Source organism: Terrapene carolina, unplaced genomic scaffold (assembly GCF_002925995.2).
Source record: "Terrapene carolina triunguis isolate 2854851 unplaced genomic scaffold, T_m_triunguis-2.0 Scaffold926, whole genome shotgun sequence".
Taxonomy (NCBI): Eukaryota; Metazoa; Chordata; order Testudines; family Emydidae; genus Terrapene; species Terrapene triunguis.
Window position 1 is genome coordinate 3077843 of NW_020665277.1, and position 10084 is coordinate 3087926.

Here is a 10084-nt window from a genome sequence, read left to right on the forward strand (position 1 = left end):
CGCAGGGAGTACGCTCATGAAGGCAGTACAGTCCCCAGCTCTTCCAGTGCCACACAAGAGCTTTCCTGCTCGGTATACTGTGGCCAGCTGAAGATGCGTTATTAATAATGCTGTAATTGATTTATATTTTCATAGCTATCCTAAACAGCTCAGCCTTCCTTAACTAACTATAGATTGCACGGCAGGTGTCTGTCAGCGAGTGCACGGCTTTGAGAAGGTAGGGGTGCTTGGCACTTGGCCAGCCTTGGTTTCTACAGCTATTCGAGTCTGTCCCAGGAAGAGATTCCCCCAGAAACCCCCCGTTGTGCTGGGCGCTGCACAGGCCCAGAGTAGCAGAAGGTCTCTGCCCGGAGGAGCTCACAAGCTGAATAGACGAGGCACACAGAGAGCGGGAGGTTGCTATTATTGCACGTGAAGGACGTTAGTGACACCACTTAATGCCCTGCTGGACGGTGCTCCTATGCTCTGGTGACGAGGGCGGACGCTGTCCCTGTGTGGAATCGACTCATCGCCATGGCCCAGATGGGGAAACTGAGGCCCAGCAGGATAAATGAATTGCCAGGTGTCACACAGGGAGTCTGTGGCAGAGCAGGGGATTGGATCCACATCTCTGGAGCCCCAGTCCAGCACTGTGACCACAGAGCGATTTCTCCTCCGTTTGCCTGGGTAACATCTGGAGCCGACTCTGTGCAGTGCATCCAGGGGCAACGTTCCCCGCCCTGAATCCCAGCACCCTCTGCCTTGTGGCTGGGGGTTCACACCCATTCAGATCCATTCCCAAGGCGTTTTCTGCTCACTCGGTGTAACTGGTCTCAGCTGGAGCACGTCAGATTGTGCTCATCTCCTGCCCGGGGCGGTGGGGTGTGTGTGGCCCCTTTGCTCCATCCCTGCCTGCTGAGCTGGGGCGTCAGTGGAAGGAGGTGGGATATAGACCGAATGCTGGTGTGGAGCTGAAAGAGACTTGCTGAGGCTCCTCCTGACCATGCGTTTTCCAGCCCCAGTTGAGTCCGGAAGCATTATTTCTCTGGTTTCCAAGCAACTGAGATCTGCAGGGATCCCCCGTTTTCCCTCCAAGCCCCCTGGCAGCCATGAGGAGGGCTTCAGGCAGCCCCCAGTGAAAGCAGCCAATGCCCCTCCAAGTGCTGCTCCGCCAGGAACAGGGTCCCAGGCCCTGCTGATGCTAAAGCAGTGGTTCTCAACCCCTGGGGTGCCACAGACTATGGCTAAGATTTCCAAAGGGGTCTGCACCTCCATTCCAATTTCTATAGAGGTCCACAAATGAAAAAAGGTTGAAAACCACTGCCCTAGAGAGCGTGGGGCACCTGCCCTGGAAGGTCAGAGACACGATTGATGACTGTGGGGTGTGATATAGGAGCATGAGGTCTGGAGAATCACCAGGCCTGGAGCAAAGACAAGACGACTCCCCGATATCTGCCTTATGTCAGTGTGCATTGGCCAAACCAATGGGACAGACCAGCAGTGAGGCACTGGGGAGTCGGAAGTAGGTGGTGAGCAAATCTCTCTCTCCCTCCCCATATACACCCTCTCTGTCTGTCTGTCTGTCCTCAGCCACCAGGCACTGCTGTCTCAGCATTGCTCCCTTATCTTTCTGTAGCCTAATGTTAAGGGCCTGGAGTTGGTGGTCCTGGCAGTTCCTTCTGCAAACTAATAATATATGGAGATATACCTCTCTCATAGAACTGGAAGGGACCTTGAAAGGTCATCAAGTCCAGTCCCCTGCCTTCACTAGCAGGACCAGTTTTTTGCCCCAGATCCCTAAATGGCCCCCTCAAGGATTGAACTCACAACCCTGGGTTTAGCAGGCCAATGCTCAAACCACTGAGCTATCCCTCCCCGCTCCATGTTGCAGCACAGATCCCTCGTGGCGTAGCAATGAAGTGTTCGAGCTCCACTTGTAGTGGGGACACGTCTCTCCTGGGCGTCAGGCGCCTGGCTCGGGGAAGCAGTGTGCTGGGTTTGGTTTCAGGACACATTCTGTCACATGGAGATCAGTCAGCAGAGCCGGGGGGAGGGGAGGGGGGTTTCAGGACACAGTTTCCACCTGCACAAAGAACCAGAGTCATTGAAGATTGAAAAGGAGGCTCGAGTGACACCAGTTAATGATGGAAAGTGCCTGTTTGCCAAGCACTTTCGGGTCACGTGGGGAGTAGGACACTTGTGTCAGAGCTGCTGTAGCCTGGTTCTTCCCCCATCCCACCGTCCCTGCCAGGGAGGCGAGCGATGCTGCTCTATATGCAGACGATGTTGCTAAAGTAATTCATTCATTTTCCACATTTCTCTGACTTCCACAAGGACAGAGGCTGGCATTTAAATTGCCTTGGAGGATCTGAAAACATCTGGCCGTTATTGACTGACCTTCAGCAGATGGATGGGGGATGCGGATCAGAGGAGGTTCACGGGCTCCGTGCGATGGTCTTGGCCCAGCTTCCTCTCGGAGGCAGCGCTTGCCAGCTTTGCCCAGTGCTAGTGAGCATTCCACGTGTGAACGTGCCACGTTGCTACAGCTGCATGTGCTGCCCCAGTGAGCGTTTCACACAGTGCTCCCTCCCTCCTGGAGTAGGCAGCTGGCCCCCGGGTGCTCTGCAGGTTGGGTGCACACCCAGGAGTCTGCATCACTGCTCTCTTCCCACACGCACCCCACCTAGGCAAATCCATTTGTGCAGTGGCAGGGCCTGGTCTCCTCATGACCACAGATGTCCTCATGACGGCGTTCGGCAGGTCCCCTCTACAGCGAGTCAGTACACCAAGCACCTGCTCTCCCGTGGGAGTCACCATGTGGGTGGAAATCAGGGCCTGAACCTTTCCATGCCTCGGTTTATCCCACAAACCGTGGATAACAGCAGCTGCCTGGGAGCAGGGCCGGCTTTAGCAAGTGCGGGGCCCAATTCGTGGGGCTTGTACTCACCGGGCGGCGCTCCGAGTCTTCAGCGGCACTTCGGATTGCCGCACTCCAGCCGGGGGTGCGGGGCCACGGGGTTGCTGGGCTCAGGCCGGTGCTCCGGCCGGGGGAGCGGGGCCGCAGGGCTTGCCATGCTCCAGCCGGGGGAGCGGGGGAACGGGGCTTGCCGCGCTCCAGCCGGGGGAGCGGGGCCCTCTTAGGCACGGGGCCCGATTCCGGGGAATCGGCGGAATCGGCCTAAAGCTGGCCCTGCCTGGGAGGGGCAACGTGGTCCAGTTACTGGGTCAAATCCTGCTGCTGGCCTGAACGGGGATGGCAGGGGCTCGGCCCCCTGCACATCTCAGAGATGTGTTCCTTCATGTCCCCTTCCCGTGGGCCCCTCACCATCACGGGCAGCAAATCCTAGCTGCCCGCAGCCCTCAGGACAGAAGAGCTGTGGCTTCCCGCGCATCTACTTGCTGTGGGAAAGAGGCCATAGTATGGTCTGGGAAAGGCTCCTGCCCCAGGCCTCCCGCACCCCATTGCAGCAGGTGCTGGGAGATCGGGCTTCTCCAGCACCCGTGTTCAGAGGAAGGCCTGGCAAAGGAATGCATTTTGAGCATGGCTCTAAACATAGGGTGGGTGAGCTGGGAGCAGCCCAGCCCTGAGAGAAGGCAGATTAATGCACTGTAACCTCCCTGCATAAGCTGAACTCTCCCTGACCCTGATGGAGCCAGCCTGCTCTGGCAGCCGAGGGCAGGTTGGTAAGCATGGCTGACAAGGCGTTTAACCCTGCGGACTTGACAGGAAGGAGGGGACACGGCACTGTTCTTCCTGCTCAGCAAGAGCAGTTCCCCTCCAGGGGAGTTGTACACTGAAATTGTCTAGTGCTGCTTTGCAATAGGATCAGACCTCTGCTCAGAGCGGCTCTCCTGCACCCTGATCTCCTTCACCCTCATCACCCGCTGGGGAGCAGGATCTGCAGAATGGCTTCACCAGGAGGTTGCTGTTTGCCTCTGCTCTCAGGCTAATGCGAAATAATTACTCTCCTCCAACCCCCTGGGAATGCCAGCAAACTGCCAGGCATGCACACCCAGTGGCGTTACTAGCCCCATTATGACGAGGGGGAAACTGAGGCACGGAGTAGAAGTGACTTGTCCAAGAACACAAGGTGAGACAGTGGCGGAGCCAGGCCTCTTGGCTCCCATGCCTGCATTCTCGCCATGTGACTGCGCTGAGCAGCAGCTGGTCTGGCCTTATTTGGAACGGCTAAATCCTCCCATCAAAGGGGAAAGCCCCAGTGCCCTTTAGTGGGCAGGAATCCCGCTGCCCCTCGCACCTCACTGTCCTGCGGTCATGGGCTGCGACCCTGGGCCATTCCCCTGCCGGAGTATTCTTTGCTGGAATGGACCCTGGTGTTGCAAACAGCCCCCGTGAGCCAGCCTCTGTTGTAGGAGTTGTCCTGAGCCAGTACATGCTAGTGTGACAAGCAGCGTGGCCTTTCCCGAGATGGTCTGACCACCAGCCTTTGGAAGGGGAAGCCTGGGCTCCTGGCCTCCAGCCGTAGTCATTGGAAATGAGTAACAAAGAATTATGATCCTGCCCTGCTGGGGTGTGCGTGGGTGGGCTAGGGGGTGTCGGGGGGCTGGGAGGTATTGAGGTGCATTGGGTGGGGGGAAAGATGGGGGGGTGTTGGGAGATGGGTGTTAGCGAGATAGAGACTCTTCCCTGGGAGAAATGCAGAGGATGAGGAAGCCTCATGCTCTCGTTCTGCCGGTGGGTGCCCCGCGGCAGGCAGGCCAGGTGTGTGCTGCTGGGTGCACCGCTCCCTCTGCCGCTCGGTCAGTTCAGGGCGGTGGGAGAGTGAGACAGTACACAGCATCTTCTCCTCGCCCGCCTTTCATTTCTGCTCCTGGCTCCCTCGCCCACTCGTGCGCTGGCCGTGATGCTGCAGGCTGATGGTGCTGCGTGGGCACCTCTGGATGGATATACACCATCGGCCCCAGCGTCGCAGAGACGGCTGGTTCCTTTTTTATCGAGGAAATAGTTCACATTTTTAAAATGGTCTCAATATTTCCATGCTAGGCTGTGCCATCTCTGAAGGGGCCAGGACAATGCAGGCCATAGTGTGAAAATTGGAGCGCGGATTTAGCCGACAGACCCACTGGAGCTTTTGAAATTGCCTAGCTGTGTCTTTACTCAAGGGCTTCAGCCCAGTCGTATCCCATCAACTCATGCCCACTTCAAGCAGAGAGCGTTTGCTTGCGTATTAATTCATTTAATCGATTCAGCGACCGAAGGGGGCAGTCCCCTCTCAGCGATGAGGTCTGGGACGGGATCCCCGAGGTGCAGCCTGGGACTGTGGGACCACTGTGACCCTTAACTCTCCAGCCTGGGCTGTCTCTCACAATGCTTTGCTAGTGACAAGCAGCAAACCCCTCCAGGCGCTGTGATCACTCAGCACAACTGCACGTAGAGCCCCACACCCAGCTAGATTGCATGAATGTTCCCAGAGCCATTCATAAATCACACGGGGAAAGGCACCGGCCGAATCCCCCCAGCTCCCAGCACTGTACCTCAGGAATATACCATCTTGCACTGCTCAAGATGGGCAGTGCAAATTCATTAATTGGTTCACCACTTCATCAATGGAAAGTGGATGTACACCAGCCTTTGCCAACCTGAGCAGATTTACCCCACTTCAGGCAAACTCACTGGTAAAGATAAACAGTTAAACAAATTTATTGACTACAAAAGATAGATTATAAGTGATAGGCAAAAAGTCAGAGTTAGTTACCAAAATAAAATAAAATATAAGCACAAGGTTTAAACTCTCAACCCTATTAGACTGGGCAACACCTAGATTAAGCAGTTTTTCTCACCCCACTGGATATTGCAGTGCTTAATATACAGGTTTGTCCCTTAAACCTGGGCCAGTCTCTTCTGTTGAGTCTTCTGAGTATCTTTGTTGCTTGCAGCATAGGTGGGGGCAGGAGAAAGGCCAAGCAGTGGACCCCTGTGCTCTGTTCTGGGGAGCACAAGTCCAGGCATGTCTGGTGGGCATTGCTGAGTCCCCAGGCAAGGTTGAGCAATTCCCCTGGTGTGGCCTCAGGCAGGTGAGTCATTGAGTTGTAGCTCCCTTGCTGGACAATGGTTGCTGATGGTTGTTTGACACCCCGCCCAGGCGCTGGTTACTTTCCTTGCTGTTGTCTCTGGGGAGCTAATATCTGGCTGATTCCCCAACTTACAGCATGTTTTAGTGCCAGCCGTACAACACAATTCTCATAACTTCATATGCACTAAAGATATATGTATTTAGATAGAACAGTGACTTTCAGCCAAGCATAACCTTTTCCCTGATACAAAGCATGCCTTTTGAGGTATGCAATATCCCAGTTTTATACAGATGAGGAATATGGGGGTTACAGCATGCTCCCCCAAGGACAGGGTCTACCCAGCCTTCTTGCTGGGCTGCATCAGAGCACTGGGTGTCGCCATGGGGCACAGTCTGTCCTGACCGGCGGGTGTCAGCACAGCTCTGGAGGGGCTCTGCCCAGGACACAAGTGTCTTTGCAAAGCTGGGTGGGGAGCACAGAACTGGGATAATGTGGGGGGCGCTATAGGCTGGGATTGAGGGGCATTGGCAGAACTGTGTGTGTGGTGGGGAGATCCCAGGGGTAGCAGGGGGCTGTGTGTTGGGTTCGAGGGGCATTGGCAGAGCGAGGTGGCAGGGCTCGGATAGAAGGAGGTGCTATAAATCAGGTTGGAAGGGCACTTGCAGAGCTGGGTGTGGAAGGTGCCCAGCACGTGGCATATTCTACAGATTCACGCTAAAAAAAAACAGAGTGAAGGAGAGCTTGTTACGGGCGATCCTGCCTCGCTGGGGCTTCTCTTGCCCTGTGGCCCATCTCCTGCGTTGTGACACGCCATCTCCTCAGTGCTTTTCCAAGATCGTCTCTGTGCTGATACGCTTCCCCAGGAGTTACACCTTCCCCCACCCCCTCTGCTTCTGTTCTTTCCTCTGGTCGCTTTCCCGCTGTGCCAGCTGTATAATCCTATTTGTATTGGTATTTTTCTAGCATGCAAATAGTCAGGTTAGGCCTGAGGGAAGGAGATAAACGGGGTGGTGGTGGGGAGCGGTACAAGAATCCAGCCAGAGAGAGACAAACCCCCTGCAGATTTCACAAACCTTTTCCAGCCGATTTCGGAGACGCAGACCAGGCACCTGCCCGGCGCTCCTGTGGGAATAATCAGACCCCTGTGCTGAGCAGGCTCGAGGCCGTCCTGAGGGCTGGCACCACACACCGAATCTCCGCCCCTGGCTCAGCCAAGCAGCAGTGGCAGGGCCGGAGAGCTGGGGCATTGGGCATCTGCAAGCTGAGGATGTGAAGAGCTGCTGGGAGGAAGATGTCGTGCACTCGGAGATCAGGAGCCAGGCAAAGGAGAGAGAAGTGAGCGAAGGTCGAACGGGAGGCAGGCACCGGTGTGGGAGGGACAGGAGAGCTCTGGGGGTGCATCTCGGAGCCAGGCTCATTATTGAACTGTGCAGCTGGCAAACACTGCGGTTAGCAGGGGAAATGCAAACCACCCCGGGGAGACTGGAGATCAGCACCTAGGTGCTGTGCTGTTTGCTTCTACAGCAGCCAGTCCAGGGGGCTCTGATCCCCGACAGGGTCCTTAGGAGCTACTGAAATAGAAATACTGAATAACAGGAACAGCCAGACAGGGTCAGGCCCAGGGTCTGCCTAGCCCAGTCTCTGACGTCACAGCACCAGCTGCTGCAGAGGGAGGTACAGGAACCCCCAGAATGCAGAAACCGTGGCGGTGTGTGGAGGGGAGAGCGATTCTTCCTGACCCTCTCGGCCAGAAGCTGAAGCAGGGAGGCCTGGCCCATGCCAGCTTTTAAGGAGCTGTGACACCTGGGAGGGGCCTTCTAGAGCAGAGGCTGTGTGGTCACCCCTTGGAACAGGGCGCTAACAGAGACTGTGGGGCGGGCAGAGCTGCCTTGGATTGGGAAAGGTCTTGGAGCTGCTCCTCTCCCGCTCAAGGTGGGAGCTGACTCCAGGATGCCACGTGAAGCCAGCCCAAGCCCTTGCAGCAAGGCCCGTGGTGTGGAGGCAGCTTACCCGGGAGGAGCGTTCCTCTCCCTCTTGTGGGTAATTAGATACAGCCGGGGATAGGGCAGAAATGCGCATTACCTCTGTGAACTGTGGCGTTTCACTGCTGCTCCTTTCCAGCATTCCTCCCAGTGCGGCCGCGGCCCTGCCACAGGGCAGCATCCCGCAGGACAGGCTCAGAGGGGTGTTATTAGAGGAAAGCCCCCTCTTCGCCCCCACCCGTGGGACCTCCCACCAGCCGCTGGCAGCCCAGGATGCAGTCCCTGCCCCGAGTGCAGGGATCCCACTGGCGCAGGGAGGCTCCGTTGTGCTAGGCACTGTACATGCCCCTAGAGAGAGAGAGAGTCTCCCCTGGGAGCTTACACTCTAAATAGACACAGGGAGAGAGAGGAAACCGAGGCCCAGAGAGGGAAGGTGACTGGCCAAAGGTTGCACAGCAGGTCAGTGGCAGAGTTGGAAGAGAACCCAGGTCCCCTGACTGCTAGTCCAGCACCTTCTGCTAGGATACGTGGTATGAGCACTGCCAGCTTAGCAGAGAGAGTCCACAGCGGGATCTCAAGCCGTTCTGGCGATCTGCAAGGCTTGAGTGCCCGTTGTGTGTAGGAAAGAGGATGGCGGCCCAAGGCTTCACCGATCCAAACCTTAATTAAGGCAGCGTGTAGGGGATAAAACCAAAGGAACCCCACAGAGCCTAGTGGAGGAGGGAGAAGATACAGTGCCCCAGAACCAGCATTCGCAAGGAGGATCTGCGTAGGGGAGCGGGAATGGGTGTAGCACGCAGTGCTCTGTATCCATGCAGTGACCGCTACAGCCACAGCAGCTTTCACTCAGTAAGGTCCCAAAGAGTTTTCGCACCAGATACACAGGACTCGGTTCTCCCATTTCTGGGATGGAGGATGGCAGTAGTTCTAGAGTTAATGGCAGGACTGGAGTAAGGGGAGGGCGGGGGCTTTTGGTGAGAATGCAGGGGCAAGCCCTCATTCTGATACAGAGGGTTAGCCTGATCTTTGGCTTCTCCCCGATCAGACAGAACTTCTGTTCTGGGAACTGGCCAAATGACTCCCCGTGGAATAAACTGCACAAAGCTTAATTTCTCTGCCTCAGACAGATACAGGGCAAAGTTAGAGCCAGTTGGGTTTGAACCTGAGCTTGCCAGGGAGTCAGATGGGATGCTCAGGGGCTACTCACATACCGAAGTGAAGGGATTGTGTGAGCAAAGTGGGGATGGTTGGCAGGTTGCTGTGGGTGACTATTCTGCCTGCAGTGGGACGCATCTTGGTGACGAAGGAAACAAACTGGCTCCAGTAGATTTCCTAATACCCCAGAGTAGCAAGACACGAAAGCAAGACAGTTTTCCAACTCAGGTAACCTGGAGCAGTGATCACTTGGGGTCTGGAGGGGTGTGCAAGCCCCTCTCCCTGTCCTGTCGGGTAATGAGAAGAGAGGGTCACGGACAGTCATCTGTGTGTGCAGCTTCCTCCTGAGAACGAGAGATGCCTCTGAAATGCATCCTGATGGGGTCGTTCTGGGTAGGAGCAGTTTAACTAAGAGATGTCTTGAAAAGAAATGTCTTGGGTCAGAGCCTCTGACAAGCTGCAGTGAGCACCGTCATCTCTGCTTCCTCAGGGGCTGCCACGTGCCAGCAGTCTGATGTGGTAGCATCTCACGCCCACTTGGGCCGGTATAAATGGCTGCACAGCAGGTGAACTAGGGGAGAAGAGCAAAGTGCTTTGCTAATGCTCACAATGCCTCAGCCCCTCTCAGAGGCAGGTGCGTGCTGTTAGCCATCTCTGGGATCACCCACTGCATCAGGTCCAGGTCTCTGGGGGCCTTTGTCCCCTTGCTTAGTTGTGTGTTGGTGGCTGGGCTCTCGTTTCTAGCAGCCAGCGCATTTCTGTCTCTCCTCTTTGATGCCTGACCTGTTGGCACTTTGCGCTCTTGGAAGCAGTCCAGAGGGAAGGCTCCAGCCAGGTGCATCACAGGAAAGGAGAAGCTGCTGCTTGCTGGGAGAACCAAGCGGTTTGCAGGCTGGTGTGAATCCAGGCACACAGCACTGCTGGGATCCTCC